At 57.0% G+C, this 8,164-nt stretch overlaps 1 long non-coding RNA gene and 1 other non-coding gene across 4 annotated transcripts; one reads left to right on the top strand and one right to left on the bottom strand.

Annotated features, from left to right (window-relative positions):
• The first annotated feature begins 6 nt into the window (after positions 1 to 6).
• Positions 7 to 6,576, top strand: LOC146586609 (uncharacterized). 3 transcript variants are annotated; one of them, XR_014897791.1, is made up of 4 exons: positions 7 to 353; positions 2,715 to 2,927; positions 5,040 to 5,230; positions 5,362 to 6,576. It is a non-coding gene; the product is annotated as an uncharacterized LOC146586609 (long non-coding RNA). The 3 variants fall into 3 exon arrangements; XR_014897790.1 differs by lacking the exon at positions 7 to 353 and adding an exon at positions 360 to 671; XR_014897792.1 differs by lacking the exons at positions 7 to 353; positions 2,715 to 2,927 and adding an exon at positions 3,722 to 4,518.
• A 1,301-nt stretch (positions 6,577 to 7,877) lies between these two features.
• TRNAR-CCG (transfer RNA arginine (anticodon CCG)) lies at positions 7,878 to 7,950 on the bottom strand. Its single transcript has one exon. It is a non-coding gene; the product is annotated as a tRNA-Arg (tRNA).
• Positions 7,951 to 8,164: the final 214 nt, after the last annotated feature.

The raw sequence follows: 8,164 nt of genomic DNA, 5'->3' as shown, positions 1-8,164 counted from the left end.
TGGTCCGGGCGCGAGGGCGCGGCGACGCCGCCGCCTCAGGGGCCGCCCGCTTCCCTCCCCTCTTACACCTTTTCCCTTTTCTCTTCCTTCTTCTCCCTTTCACCCTCCCGTTCCCTGACCGAGGGCCTGGGACTCCCCGTCCCTGAGGCCCTTGACAGCATCTCCCCGCTCTGCTCCTCTGGGGTGGGGGCTGTTGCCGAGGCCCCTTGCTCTCCCTGCAGCGTGGGCAACTCAGCAGGGCCTCTGCGGGAGGAAGGCAAAGCAGCAGCACTGGAGGAGACAGGTGCCCACCAGCCACTCTGCACTGCCATTAGCGCTTTGCTTTCCGCCAGGACTCACACCTGCCAGGCTCTGTAAGTGTCTTGTGGCTCCACTGAGCAAAGAAGAGTGACCGATGTGTTCAAGCTGCTCACACCTGGGATGGAGCCAGGTGGCCACCATTCCCTGGAGGTGGCTGGGGAGGCTTGTGCCCACCAGAAGCAGAGCAGGAGGGCAGGAGTGCGATGGCAAGATTGCCAGGGTGCGTCCGATCTCTGGCTCTGCGACCCTGCCACTTGTCGCTACGAGCAGCAGTAGCAGTGCCAGGCCTCGACTGGTGCAGCTGCGAAGCCGTGGAAGTGACATGAGATTGCTGTTGCCGCAGGATACCACAACGAGCAATACAGGCTAAGGTGGGGATAGCTGCGTGGGGGCTCTAACACTTTGCTTGTGCAGGCAGTGTTGCAGGAAGAGCTTTGGCTCCTTTGACCATGGAGGAAGGTAGATTTCTGAAGGAAGATGATGGCTACCTAAGAAAGAGGGTGGGCGCCCTCGGCCACAGCCTTGTTAATCCAGAGGGGAAAATGCCAAGTTTTTTACGGAGATTGCTGACATAAACTTGTTGGCAGCTATAAATCGTGCTGATACGGGAAAGTCCTTCGTCAGAAGGTGTTTCCTTGTAATTCGAGGGCAAAGGTAACAGACAAAAGACCACTGAGCTGGTTATAAGGCGGATCACRAAGCTGTGTGACCTTAACCATGCAGAGCATAGCACTGTGGGGAGCAGAGGACAAAGCAATAAAGTTCTTGGCATGCATGAGAACAACTTTTGATATGGAAAGGTCATGGGGTTTTTTGGGGGTTTAATCCTGGCTGATAGGAGAGAAATGATCCAGAACATGCTCTCCAATGGTAGGTGAGAAGACAAGAATTGTTCTTAGGGAAGAGGCAGAACAACCAAACACAGGAAAAAGGCTTTCACAAAGCTTATTTGAACTGTTCTTTGTAGAATTGAGAACTGAGAGCAGTATGGGCTAAATCCCCTAGTATCTGCTTTCTCAGGATTCCTACTCCTCATCCATAGCAGCTGGAGCACAGCAGGGCCGCAGCCCGGAAGGCTCACCGAGGTCTGATCCATTTGGCTCCGGCTGGGCGGTGAGCAGGGATGCTGGTTTAGAAAGCAGTGGGAAATGTGTAAGAGGAGAGGCAGTTAGGGAAAGGCGCTGGGAAAGCAAAGTGCCCCAGAGGCAGCAGAAGAGGGGGACTGGAGCGGGATGGTGACCTCTGAGGTGGGCTGGTTTTGGAACGGAGGTCTCCGAGGTCTCTCGTCATTGCAGTTGCAGCACCGCTGGGGCAGACTGAGGTGGCCAGGCTGCCCAAGGGGAAGGAGACGCGCGGAGGGCGCTAGGGTAAATGATTAGGGATGGTAGCCACTCCCAGCCGAAGGCAGTCCTTCCCACGCGGGCACCGGGTTCSCGTGCAGAGGGAAGAGGGCTTCCTTCCTCGCACCGGGCGCTAGGTTCTCCACGGTCTTCGTCCCCAAGCAGTGAGATACTCGGCCAGGTGAGTGGGGAGGGTGGCAGGCGCAGCTCGCTGCCTCTGCACTCCCGTCACCACGCAGGGTCCAGCACAAGCACCAGGAGTGGCCTCGCCTGCAGGGGAGGACGATGAAAGGGGCTGTAATCAGAAAGTGTGCCTCAGCCTGCAGAGGCTACGCTGCGGGGCGAGGGAGACGGGGTGGAAGCGCCCCTGCTTCGCTTCCCAGCCCAGCGAGACCAGAGGTGCACCCGACAGGGCCGTGGCAGTGAAAGAGTTTGCTGCTGGGCATCTGTAGAAGATGTGTGACAGCTCGGGCAGCAGGTTTTGGCTCAGCGTGCCGTGGCGGAAGGCGTTAAGGCTGTGGGAATGCCGGAGTGTGGACTCACTGGTGGGAACAGTCTCTGCTGCCCTCGCAGATCAGCGAGACTCAGAGAAAGGGGTGGCGGTGCCCACCAGGGCTGCGGGCGGATGGCCAGGCCCTGGCCAGCGGTTCAGCTGCCCGCTGGTGGACATGGTGGGCACGGCAGGAGAACTGACTGTAGTTAGGGGTGGTGCCAAGGAGCAGCTGGGCGCTGCGGGTGGGGAAGGAGCGCGACGTGAGACGTGGCTCAATCTCGGGGAGAGGAGCCCAGGGCTCCATTTGGGCAGGGGCGTCCTGCAAGGCCAGCAGTGCCTGGGGAGCCATGTCAGTCATGAGACCAAGGTGACCCGCTAGTGTGCAAAATACCAAATTTGGGTAGCAAAACGGTTGCCTGGAACGGCCGGCCGGCCTGCCATGGTTGCAGCAGTGCTGCGGGGATTACTGCGAGGCCTGGCTCTGCTGTGCTCGGGGCCAGCATCCCCAAGAGGCCGAGCCGTCCCTCGGGGCGCTGCAAGCCCTCTGCATTCGTGTGGGTCCTGTCCTGCTCTCCCCGCAGGCGCTGCGCAGCGTGTACTGAGTGGTGGGAGACAGTCTCTGCTGAAGATCCCAAGAGAGCGCTGATCCGACCTGCAGCGTGACGTGGCGGCTCACTGGCGTGCGTTCACGTGGCGATAACAGAAACGCAGCCTGAGCTGCAGTGCTCAGCGAGACTTTGAGCGGGGGGGGAAGGACCGGACCTCGTCCCTTGCAGCACGATGTGGCAGCCCAGGTACAGCGCTGGCGGGAGCAAGCGGCGGTGAGGCACCTCGGGGGTGCTGCGGAGTAGGACTTTTCCCTCTGCTCCCTCTCCTTCCCCCTAGAGCAGGGAGAGGCAGAAGCAGCCGTCTTAACCAAACTGAGAAAGAAGGACGAGAAGGATCCCGGGAGACAAGCGGCGGCTGGGGGCGGCTCGGGGGCTCGCAGCCTACGGGCGGGCGCGGGTTTGGGACAAGGTCTCGCTGCCTGCCCGGGGACGGTGGCTGGGGAGAGTGCCAAGTGAGAAAGTTCCTGTTTCACCCGAGGGAAAGAGGCAGCCGCCAGCTGCAATCCGAACTTGCCAAGGAGGAACTTTCCCGTTACTAAAATGTGCTGTCAGGATGATTCAGGATTAGTGTTTTGTAACCACGTTGCTTTGGAAATACGTACTTCAGAGAATGCTGTTTTACCCTCAAGTCATCTACGGTGATAAGAGAAGAGGGTTCTCAGTTACAAGCGTGACCCTTAAAAGCGTCCTGTACCCGCTGTCTGGCAGATGTGGAAAACAGACACATCCTAGGGTACCTGGGGCACCCTAACAAGCACTCGGCTCTCGAGACCCCACACTCCAAAGCATCTGGAGGGCAACACATGCTCCGTGCACAACCCTGGTGGTCGCAGCTTTCGGCACGTCCGTCGCCTGCCCGGGGATGAGGCCTTTCAATCTGGAGCAGCGGAGAGCGGAAAAGGGGTAGCTGAGAAATGTCCTTGAGTTCCTTCTTGTTAATCTGGAAATGACATCAGTATGTACCACCTTCCTTCCTCAGAACCCTTGGTTTGAACAAATTCTGAGTCTTAGTATAGTTTTAACATCAGGATATGATTCAGATAGAGTCCACCTTGGGACTATTTGCTGGTAACTTTAGGTAAAATATGTTCCAAGATGTAGTAATTTCTGAAATCTCAAATATCCTAGAAAATTCATGGTTACGTACAAGAAGAATACCTTAACCTTGCTCTGTCCTCAAGTGAAGAGTGGAGAAGGCATAATCTAAGAACCACTGTAAAATCACTAAAGTGCTTTGGAGTCATTATATGGTCTTTGTATGGAGCCATAACTATACAATATTAGGATTTCTGCTGTGAGTGATGAGAAGGAAGGTTGTTAGTCTGCCCACAGCCCAGCTAAACCTAATGCTCCAGGTGTGTTCTAGCTGCCTGTGCAGCTATAGGAATCTGACAGGACAAAACACTCTGCTTAATTTAATCACTCTAAACTATGAATTAATCTACTGAATTTAGTTTGCCATGGCTCGGCAGGCTCCAGGGTCAGTTTTACGGTGGAGGAGGTGCCCTTAAATAGAAGACCCGAGTCGTGTCAGTGAAATGGCATTCTTGGCAACACGCTTCTCTCGAGAGCTTTTGTTGCAAGGTCACACAAAACCACTCTGGCTGTGAGCCGGCAAGGACGAGCAAAGCAAAGCAGAAGGACTCGCTGCTGCTACCTGCCCCGCTGTGGAGGGGCCTAAAAGGAAGAAACAAAGCTGCAGCAGGTTTTCACTGTCGCAAGAGTTTGTTCTTCCAAAAAACATCTTGCCCTTGCCCCAAGCTGCATTCCTGGTGTGGTGAGCGTATGGTTGTGTCAGAAACGGTCTCTTCAGCTGCGTGCGATGAGGTTCCCCACGGCTGTGGGGTGGCTGCACGCGCTGCATGTGGTGTTCTAGCACTAAGCAGTATTCTACGTGCRTAGGTTTGCTCTGGCTTTTCACTTGTTTTGGTGCTGGGCCAGCGTGCTGTTAGGGTCTTGTATTTTCGTACTTCATATCCATAGATACTACAGTGTACTTAGACAAAACTTAGGGGGTCAGTCACCCCAAACCTATTGCCATCCCAAAGCAGTCGTATGCTATCATGCAGTCTCTGTCATTTGCATCTTTCTTCTGTTCGGGTGTTTGTATCACTTAATTTTGCTGAAGTACTGGTTGCTGTGGAATGTGAGGTAAAAAGGAAATTATTTTGTACTGAAACATGCACATTCCAGAAGAATGGAGAGTTTTACACCTCACTTAAGTAAATTATTGTTAATTAGTCTGTAAACCACAGAAGATGACATCTGGTTTAACAAAGGGATGTTTGCATTTCACAGGGAAGTGAAACAAAGCTGATCTTAATTAAGCAGAATGGCCTGACTATCTCTTTGGGCAAGAAACKAAGCCAATTTTGAGGAGAAAGATCAAATCTGCTTGTACCGCCTGGAGGGCTTCGGAGAGGAGGCTGGTTATAAAAGCCGACGAGCTAAGAAAGGATTCCCTTTTATGGACACAACCTGAGCATACGGTAGGTAAAACGGTAYAGTCCTTGGCAGGGCAGCTGTCGGGGGAGAGGGGTGAAAGTGCTRGAGCAGAGCTGGCCATTAAAGATGTGATTTAAAAAGATGATTTTGAGGTCAGGGTTCCTCTCCTCTCCAGCTGGAGGCAGCAGCAGCAAGAAGCGCTGCGCGGAGGGGCTTCCTGGCCGTACTCGGGCTGCGATGGACTTCGTGCCTCATYGGTGCTGCTCCAAGAAGGAATCCAGCCAATACGATGCTCCCCTGCCAGCTGGGATATCAATGTTTATGCTGGGAAAAGGGCCTGAAGATCCCATGTGATTTCCAGTCGGAGGAGCGACACCAACCCAGAGGGTCCCTGCCTGCACCAGCGCAGGGAGACCCACCCCTGGAAATGCTGTAGCAGAGCGGGTGACCTGCGCTGGGGACAGCCAGTTCCAGCATTAGTGGTGCCTGCTGTTCAAATAACGTCAAATTGCTTCATTAGGGAATGATCTTTATCAGCGTCTTTCGCTGTTGCCAACAGCGGAGGCTCTGACCCTCACCGCTGGGGCACGGAGAGGGCCACAACGCCCYGCAGTCGCCTGCAGGGAGGACAACAGCGCTCTGCTCGGTGGAGCCTTCTGTGGGAGGCGCAGCTCCGCGTGGCTCGCGCCCTCGGGGGTATGCGGTGAGCGGCGGCCGTGCCGCCGGCTGCGGCTCGCTGAGCCCTTGCAGAGGGCGGGCTGCTCCCAGGCAGGCGCGGAGGAGCCCGTGCCCCACGGAGGTGCCGCCGAGGCTCGCCGGTAAACCTTGCCCTGGCGGGGTGTCAGCAGGGACTCCGGATCTTTGTTGCGGCATGCAGTGACATGGAAAACCGTGCTGTTAGCAACGCTGGTTGTTAGAGAAACAGCCAGGCAGTGGTAGGCCCTTGAAATACCTGCTTGCTGTTTAGGCTTGTCCTTCCCGGCAGTCACGTGGAAGCTGAGRGCAGTTACAGGTAATACTGTAGGGTTGCATAGAAAACAATGTGAAAAGTGTTTCCCCACAGCGAGCGAGCTTCCTGCCAAAGGCAAACTTTAAGCAAAACTTAACACTTCCAACCCCTCCTTCTGGCTTGGTGAAAAGAGGATAAAGGACAGATGCCAGCGATCTTGTCTTAGAAAAACAGCCGGTCTTTGCGAAACCATCAAATATGGTGTTTGTAGCCTGAACGCTGTTTAATTTGCATAGGTATTCATAAACCGTGCCTGCCACTTATGTGCCGTGCCCTGTACCTTATGTTGCTGGTTGAAGTTGCTCCTATATCCCTCTTGCGTTGTAATATGTTCGGATATATCCTGTTGTCAAACATTAACTTTGCAAGTGCCTTGGAAAACAGCTTGACTTGGCTGATGTCTCATAAAGATAGCTGCAGCTAGAATATTCCTGTCACCCGGCGCACAAACGCCACAAACCAGTACAAATGCGCCAGGAGGTTTATTCTTTTATCACCACTCAGTAGACTTGGGTGGTTATTTTAGTATTAAAAGTGTGATACTGCGCAGAACTGCTTCACCTTCCAGGAATTCCAGGATTCCCCTTGTCTTTCATAGAATCACGGAATCAGTATGGCTGGAAGGGACCTCTGGAGATCATCTAGTCCAACCTCCCCGCTCAGCAGGGTCACCTAGAGCATGTTGGACAGGGCTGCATCCAGGCGGGCCTTGAAGATCTCCAGAGAAGGAGACTCCACAACCTCTCTGGGCAACCTGGTCCAGTGCTCTGTCACTCTCACAGGGAAGAAATTCCCCCTCACATCTGGGCGGAACTTCCTGGGGTTCAGTTAATAGGGTTCAATTAATTGAATTAACGTGGCTCAATTAATACGGTTCTTTAATACAGACGCTAGCGAGAAACCTGCTTGGCCTCTGCAGCCCCAGGCAAGTCTCTACCCGGAGGCCCCTTGAGCGCCGTGGATCCTCCGGCTTGCTCTGGAGAGCCTGGTCCCCCCGCGGGGCTGGGCAGAGCCTCTGCCCGGCTCGCGCCGGCAGCGCCAGCCTCCTTCCCCGAGCGCCAGGCATCCGGCCGGAGCGCGGAGCCAAGYGGAGCCGCCCGGCCCGGGCCACGCCGGGAGCAGGAGCCGCCCCGCGCGCCCGCCTGCGCTGCCGCCGGGCAGGTTTGGGCGCAAACAAAATTCCTTCCCCTAAGTCTCTGCTGGAGATTGCCACGCAGGGAAGGAGGGCTCGCGGGGCTCTGGCGCGCCGTTCCCAGCAAACCCTGAGTAAAACCCGCGTCAGTGAGCGGCCCCGAGCGCCCCGGGATTCGCGTGTCCTCGCCTGAGCCGCCGGCCCGGCGGTGCCTCATCGGCGGTGCCTCATCGCCGAGGCTGCCGATGTGCTGGCGGGGACAGCGCTGGCCCCGCTCCCGGCCCCCAGGGAAAACCCCCGGTGGGGCTTTCCGAGCGCGGCTCTTCCGGGGCTGCAGGCCAGCTCTGCCCCCCGCATCCTTGTCGCCCCCCCGGCCTGGGGTTTTCCCAGCTCGTCCCTGTGCCTGGCATCCGCCGCGGCTCTTCCGGGGCTGCAGGCCAGCTCTGCCCCCCGCATCCTTGTCGCCCCCCCCGGCCTGGGGTTTTCCGAGCTCGTCCCTGTCCCTGGCATCCGGCCGCTGCCGCACCAGCGGGGCAAAAGCCACGTGCCGCGACCCAGGTGGGACTCGAACCCACAGTCCCCAGCTCCGGAGGCTGATGCCTTATCCATTAGGCCACTGGGCCCCGCTGCGGCACTGCCCCGGGCGCTCGGAGCTGCGCCCCAAGGACGCCCGAGGGCAGCCGGGTGCCCGGGCAGCGCCGCGGCAGGCTCCGGGCACCCGTTCCCCTCGCCGGGGCGCCCGGGGCAGGGCGGGAGCGCAGATAAGCGCGGGGTTATTGCTGCCAGCAGCGGGACGGGGCAAACTCCGGAGGCGCCTCCCGCCTGGGCGCGAGGGCT

The sequence above is a fragment of the Rhea americana genome, unplaced genomic scaffold (assembly GCF_003343005.1).
Source record: "Rhea americana isolate MKP2758 unplaced genomic scaffold, rheAme1 scaffold_673, whole genome shotgun sequence".
Taxonomy (NCBI): Eukaryota; Metazoa; Chordata; class Aves; order Rheiformes; family Rheidae; genus Rhea; species Rhea americana.
The sequence above is the reverse complement of the archived record's forward strand: the minus strand, read 5'-3'. Positions and strand labels throughout refer to the sequence as shown.